Source organism: Microchirus variegatus (genome assembly GCF_963457635.1).
Source record: "Microchirus variegatus genome assembly, chromosome: 18".
Classification (NCBI taxonomy): domain Eukaryota; kingdom Metazoa; phylum Chordata; class Actinopteri; order Pleuronectiformes; family Soleidae; genus Microchirus; species Microchirus variegatus.
Window position 1 is genome coordinate 6,365,236 of NC_139819.1, and position 8,056 is coordinate 6,373,291.

An 8,056-nucleotide genomic window follows, 5' to 3' on the forward strand; every position below is an offset into this window, starting at 1 on the left:
CACACACACAGAGGGAAGGATGGCAGAGACTAAAGAGGTTGTTGTCTAATCTAAGGCTTTGTCCTCCACATGAGGTGCACGGGGGAGCTGTGGAGACAATCCCTGCTGACACGGACACGGTCGTCAGTCTACTGCAGGGGCTGACACGCAGAGACAAACAACCGTTCACTCTCACACTCGCAGCTACAGTCAACTTACAGTCCAATTAACCTCTGTATGATTTAAGACATACGCAGACATGAGGATGCCCTGATGCACAAACATGCTGCATGATAAAGTGCCCTCTTTAACTACAAGACGCACACTTAACTACCCTCTAGAGCAGGGGTCACAAACTCAAATGACCTGGGGGGCCAATGCGCATCTATTGTGGTCAAGAAGGGGCCGGCCTAGAGAACAAAAAGTGTTCACAATGTCACACATACTTTATAATACTATTTATGATAATATGATTAATGTATTAATATCAAAAACAGACATTTATTTAAAATTACATAAATAATAGTGTGGACAACCGTAATTAAAATTCGTACCAGGAGCCGTTTCAGCCACTGCCATTCATTGAATGTTGTATATGATACATTTAATAATTGGATAATTATGACCAAATGTCTTATTATTACTGTTAATATTAATATAAAAAACATTCCTGCTACCAAACATATATTATGGCAGCTGTGCCTCAGCTACACACTGTGTTTAAAAGACGGTGACTTCGTGGGCCAAGTTTTCATTACAACATGATATTAAATGGGGGGCCGCATGTAATCAATTGGGGGGCCCCATGTGGCCCCCTGGCCCTACTGGCTGCCCTGAGAGGAAATTATAATCATTGCTGTATAGAAAATAGTCAAAGTGATGCTGGGCTTAAGTTAGAAAATAAAAAAATAAACAGGATATTCATAGATATTCAAGAGTATTTGTCCTCTTTATCTCGCTGAAGATGGCAAAGTAATTTAAGTATAAAGCCAGTTGTGTGATGTATTTCATAAATACAGACCTAAATATGAATGGAAACTTGGAAGTAAAGGAGGGAAATGTGAATGTTTTGTGGTTATAGCATATGAAGGAGGAGCCTGGTTGATTGATTGGTGACGAACAAGCACCTGCTCATTTTCACGCAGGTGTCTTCAATCAGCAGCTGATGAGCTTCTTCGAGCTAACGTCAGTTCAGTGCTGTTAATTCGAAGAGAAGCCGCACAAATGAGCCGCAAAACGAAAAAAAAGACGCGCAAAGGGGACGCTGTTTAGCACAGAAGCTCTTCCTGAAGGAGGGAACTTTTAAAATGACTACAAAACTACCGTAGCGTGACGTCAGACGCCGAAAAGTTGGTCGCGTGCAGCAGCAAGGAGATTCAAGATGGCGAGTAACTTTTGTCAATTTATCTGAATGATGTCGTAATGTTGGCTTAATTATATGCTCAAAATTAGCCTTAGCTCAGTGTTAGCTACACTGTACGCCATTATCAGCTCATTTTGCCTTAATGTTTGCTTATTTGCTCAATTATAGCCTTAGCTCAGTTTTAGCTTAATTGCTAGCCTAATTACTAAATTTCATCCAATTTTGTTTTAAAGGAACAAACTTCTGCTTCCTGCTCACAGAGACCTGGTTGGACTTGTTCAGCTTCACAAAGACCCGAGACTGCAAAAAAAGAAAGTGAGTGACATGTTTTTAGAGATAATTTACCATCTCAACCAAAACTGTAGGGCTAATTAACATAATGTATTGAACTGATATCAATACAGCATTCATTAAATTGAAAATATATAATGTATAAAGGTTGTGTGCAAGTCAAGTGTGGCTGTATGAAGTGCTGGTAATTTTTACATGTGATTATATTTTCATTTCTTTATTTCACAGTTACAGTAGGTAGACTTTTGCACCAGAAAACTGAATCATTTGAACCTCTCACTCCTACATCAGGCTCTATATTGAATATTGCTGGTCTACTGCTGCCTCATTTGGTACGTTTGTGTTGCTTCAAGTAACTGCTGTGTACATTGGTATAAAATCACTAGCTTTCTCTATGGACTTTGGAGTGGGAGAGCAGTTTATAAACCCTGTTTAACATGGCTGTCAAACACAGATATAAAGCAGTGAACATTGCATAGAATTTATAATGGCAGTCGTGTGTAAATGAGTATTTATCTCAGACTGGTTGTCAACACCTGCCACGGCAGGAGACTGAACTCGATGTTCTTTTTCAGGTTGATCTTCATGAAGATCTTCAAACAGTAGGTGTCATATGTGTTTTTATTCTTGGTGGCTGCTGTGCCTGTATTTATCTGTCCACATTGTCCGTTTGAATTTGCGGAAACTCTCTGTACGTCCAACGTGGCCACGTTCGTTCTCTTTGCTTCCTTTCCATCAGTCAAATAGCTGATGGTTGTTCACGGGGCACTAGCCACAGGTTGTGTTCTGTTGGTTGAAGTCCAATGTTTTAGGATGGTCTGTATATGGGAGATATTAATCTGGTCCTCATTATTTTCTGTTGTGGAACTGCCGAGTGCCCTTTCAAATGTCTTTGCACGCTACTGGTGTATCATCATGTCAGTAACAGCAGTTGACATGGTAAGTTGGACACTCTCCATAGAATAATTGTCGCTGACGCTTAAAATCACAGCCTTTTCGTTTCACTATAAGATAAAACGGTGCTTTTGAAAGTCGTAAATCCATCTGCCGGCTTGAAAAAAGTGACCTGTCGGGGCAGAAAGTAAATCCCTCTGGCACAGGTCTCCTCCCCTACCAGCTCTTCTCTCTTCAGCCTCTATGGAGCAGTCAGTCTGCTCGCCTTTATGTCTGAGAAAAGGCTTTGTTCTGGGTGACAGAGCCGGGTGTCAGAGATGGAGGATCTCATTAGACAGTCGGAGAGAGAAAGAGGGATGGCGGCTCTCTTTCCACTCTGAGTATGGATGGCTCAGAGAGCAGAGCTTGAGGGGAATGTAAAATGGATGACACAGAGTGAGGGAGAGTTACACTGGGAGTAACGACTGTCCTTGCCCGTTGGCATCTAAAATACTGATCTATATGGAGGGTTTGCTCCTGAATGTAAGATCCACATACTTATTTCCAGTCTGACGAGTACTGTTATAAATTGAGAGTCTTAAAGGTTAAGATGTCTTGTTTTTTTCTCGTTACTGTCACAGAGGACAGATTGTTGTCTTTGGTCTTTCTCACCTTGTCCAGGAGCTCCTGCATTTAAAAAAATAAGAGCAATTAAAAGAGCCAGCAACAAGGTTACAGACGAAACATCACTGTTTCACAACACTCATCCGTCCGCATGCCCTTCAGCTGCCTGGAGAGCCTTTTTTATTTTTTAAAATCTCTGGAAAACTGTAATGCAGATCGTTAGTGAGCCTGAACATGAATCCATTAGTTTTTATGTCAATGTGAAGTGGCAAAATTGATCTTCTCTTCTGTTTATTTTTATTGAACGTTTACATAACTTTGGAAAAAGAAAATAAGAAGTACTTAATTTAGATGGTTCTAAAACTCAACTTTGTATTGTCTTTTAAATCTTGGATAGTAAACTGGAAACTGAACATGCCTTGTGTCCCCATTCCTTTGCACTTTACAACGTTCTGCTGCAAGTAAACTCTGAGATTAAAGTTAGAGTTTTTTTTTTCTTAGAATCCTCTTTTACTTAATATCCATTTCTTTATCATACATTTATTTTTAATCATAGTTCAACCATCTTATTAACTGTTCCAATAAGTTATTTCACTTATTTCTATGTTGACTGTTGCAAAGGAGTCGGTCTAAAGAGGGTCCCAAGTTCAGGATTTCACAACAAGCCACAAACAAGCTGTCTATATTTTCATCTGGTCTACTACTCCATCCGGTCACACACAGAATAAGATTATAGATATTTTCTCCTGTGCTTTGTCAGGGCCTCAGGGCTGAGAGGTGAGTAAATGATGTGACAGACTGATAGGAGGCAGAAATAATTAGCTCTCCACTGATAGGCAGCCATTACCATGCAGGTGCAGGGACATCCCTCAGGCGTTTCTTGCCCTCTCACTTATTATCTTACACTTCCTCCATGGCTTGTCCCACTCAGTGGAACAGTGTTGCAAGACGAGCTCTGTCAAATTGACCAATTGCAGCACTAACAAGCTCATCTGACGATGTAAAGCAATGACTCAGCGACTGTGGGCGGCTCATTATTTTCTTCACCCACTAAGAGCAGAGCACTGGTTGACTTTGGTTTGGTTTCTCTGGTAGCTTACAGGAAGTGCAAAATAAAATTAGAGCTCCTTAAAACACTAGTAGACACAATTCAACATGACTGAATGATGTTTGCTTATGTTTGCCGTCTGCTGTTTTGTAACTTGTTTGTGAAACTAATCACACCATCAGTGTAGAAACACTCTCAGCCCCTCATTGATTTCACTGTCAGTGAAATTTTAGATGCTGAAAATATGATAATTTTTTTGATCTAACTTTGACTTAAATTATTGTGCAAAAGTCTCTATTAGATTTCTTGCTTTAGAAATGCTTTAATGACCGTTATTTCTCTATCTTTTTTCTAAAGAATACAATTAGAAAATACAGAAAATATCCATGCAGTAAACAAACCATAAGTGGGACAAATGTCTCCTACAGCGGGGTGGAACAGCAAATTAGTTTTCCAGAGGGCCACACTGACACATGAAGCAAACAAAGGGCTACAAATAAAAGGTTTAAAGAAATATTAATCATTAACCATCTTTATATGCAAAATGCATCTCATTTATATTTTAAAAGTACTCATGTGCAGGGTAAAGTGGTGAAAGATGGATAGATGGAAGTAAAAATGTGGTAAAAATAGAATACTGATTGTGATGAACACTGGGGAGACGATAAACTTAAATATCTGTATGAATGTAACTTTGTCGTTGCGCATACAAAGCCTTTGCTTTATTATTGTATTTATTCTCTATTTATGATACTTTTTATTCTTTTTTCATTGATTTTTAACCTGGTGGAATAAAGGAGGAAATTGCAGATTAAGTAAAGATAAGGTGAGAATTTTTATATGGATGTTATAAAAGAGCTCTTCTCACTGAAGCTACTTTACATGTCGGTGTGTAAACCAGCATTATCCGAGTTATCATGCAGCACCAAAAAGTGAGCTGCTCTTTTCCAGCCTTGTTTTGTCATCAAGTGTTATGAACTCTCCTCCTACAGTAAAGTTCACAAAAAGCTGAACTTGTTTTTTTTAAACCCTAAATGTCCAGACTGTCACAATGACAGAAGCAGAAGTTTTGATTTGAAAAAAACAGGAAGTAATTCTAGTTTTGCCATCCGTACTCTATGAGAAAGATTGAACTTGGAGAAATCTTGAAAATGATTTGTTACTCCTTCCTCCAGAGTCTCTTGTGTGAAGAGGTGTCAACACAGGATTTAATCCACATGCCTTGAAGGGAAAATGACGGTTAATGTAAGGATTTAACGTGCTGCTCCGTCTGTGTCTGTTGCTGTTGGCAACAACCCAACTCTAATCCCCCTGTATTTATGTGGGCGTCTAAATAGATATAGCGTTTATTGTTTCACAGTCCGTTTACACTTTGACAGCTTTGAAGGTGGTTGGATGTAGAAAGTTCATCTACGCCTCCTAAACACAAATAAACTTGAGTTGATGACGCATGTTGTTCCAACACAGAAGGTTATGTTGTTTTAATATGTGATAATATGCCACCATGCTGTTTTTAAACAGGATGTACCTTTGGAAGCAAACATACAGAATCTAACTAGCAATTTCAGGTCATTGAAGTCAAGTGTTTTTTTTATTATCTGTACTGTGAATTTTAAGTTTGCGTGCAACTTATTGTTAGAAAATAACAATATACTGATTGAATAAGAACAAGGTTATTTACAAGTTTGGAAAAGGGAAAACTTTTTTACAACTCGGTCAAAAACTGAGGGAGGGTAGCACATTTAAAAAATACTACTGCTATTCTAGAAATACAAAGCCACATTCAAATCGGTGAAGTATTCCTTTAACCCTCTGTTCATTTTGGCAGCACAGCAGTGCAAAGCTATTATGTTGTAATGATTAAAGATAGAGCCGAGTTGTATGAAATGACACCATTATTTCCTGAGTTGAATGCATTAGCTCCACAGATCATTCCCAGGCACTGATTACTACTATCTGATACTATAATAAAAAAAAACCCCTCACTTTATTTTCTTCTGTGATGCGGATGTGGCGTCTACATAAACAGATTTATGCCATTGACTGATGCATCTCTGCTAAACTATAATCTATACAGCCAGTTTCAACGAGAAGACACTAATGTTGCAATCATGCTCAAGTTACTTTAGAATACAATTGAAATGGCAGGCTGGCAGACGGGAGTGGAACCTGATCTACTGCAGGAGACACTTATAGAATACAAACGTCTAACTGTGGATTCATGTTATTAGCAGTTAGAAAAGCTAGAACATTTACAGTATAACCATACTGGATGAGAAGTAACGTTCTGTGAAAAAAGACATGATCGGTTTTAATAACTGTAGATTTGTCTTTGTGCGCAGCTCGTCAAAGAAAGCATGACCACATAACACCGTAGTTTTGTCGTTCCTCCACTGGCTTCCTGTCTAGATTTGATTTTAAGATTTTTCTTTTGTCTGTTTTTAAGATTCTAAATGTGTTGGCCCCATCTTATTTATGTGATGTGATACATCTGCAGACTCCTGCCAGAGTAATTAGATCCTCTCACCAGTTGCTTCTGGATCTTCTTAGAATAAGGTACAAAACCAGAGGTGATGGAGCCTTTTCATTGTCTGCCCTCAGTCTATGAAGTAGTTTACTTTCTCATGTAAGAGCAGCTATAGGAAACACCTCTTCTCCATGGCCTTCTATTCAGGATGAGCCAGACGGCTTGCCTGTTTCTACTGCACTGCTTCTTTCTTATATTATATATTTCTATATTTATTTTGTTATTTTTCTATTTTGTTCATCACATCATTTCCCTCTTACCCTCTTTCATCCGTGAGGCCATGATGTCTGTTTTGGTTTCGTTGTTGAGGGTCGCGTTTGCCACATCGGTGAAATGGCTCCATGCTTCTTTTTTGTGTTCCTTTTCGTACTCGTTTTACGTTATTTAACATTTAAATAATTGGAGTTTGGACGTTTGTGAATACATTACTTGCATACAGGTCCTTTAATTACAGTGACACATGACTTAACGTTTGGGATCAAATTAAACAGAGCTTTTGAGTTGTTGTGCTCAAAGAATATTAGAAATAAATCTGATTTATGTCCTCTTAATTCTTTCGCCTTGAAATATGGCTCATTGTAAATGTTTTTTATTAAATCGCAGGGTCATGTTTGATGCCGTTTTCTATAAACCTCTGCAGGACACACAATGGTTAATTTAGTCACAAAAGAAAGAATTCCATGTCAGCTTCCTCACTCGGCAGAGAGGTCATTGTGTTCAAGATTCTCAAGGACACTCCATTATGATACAGAAAGTGATTGAAATAACATCGCCTGTTGAAGGACAGCCTCATAATTCAGTGCTGCCCTGGTGACCAGAGGCTGTCACTGGCTTTCTCTGGGTGCCGTCTATTTTATGAAGCAGGATAGGATCGGAAGGATAAATGTGAATTCAATGTCGGCACAGACTGCTCCTAAACCTTAGGTATTATATTTTTTAACCAACAACATATGCAGTGGCTGTATACATTTATATTTGGACTCTTTATGGGATGGAGAGGCGTCACCATAGGTCAACCACAGAGAAAAACCTTTTTCTGTAACATTTTGCACTCATTTCACATCATTCTGAAACCACAGCAGCCAATTTATCACCAGTGCCAAGGAGATGATGTTTTTTGTCTGCAGTTGTCTGTTTTTATTTCCGTCTGTTTATGAGCAGCATAACTCAAAGTAACAGACAGGGGTGTAGGTTAAGATCTGTGCGTTTATTGTATCCATTGTGTTGTTGTTGTTGTTTTTTGTACTTTAACAGGTGTTTTGACGTCTGCCGTTCAATGTTTGTCTGCTCGTCTAACGTTTGCCGAGTGGTGCACAAAGAATTTCTCAAGGGACAAATAAATCGGTCTATT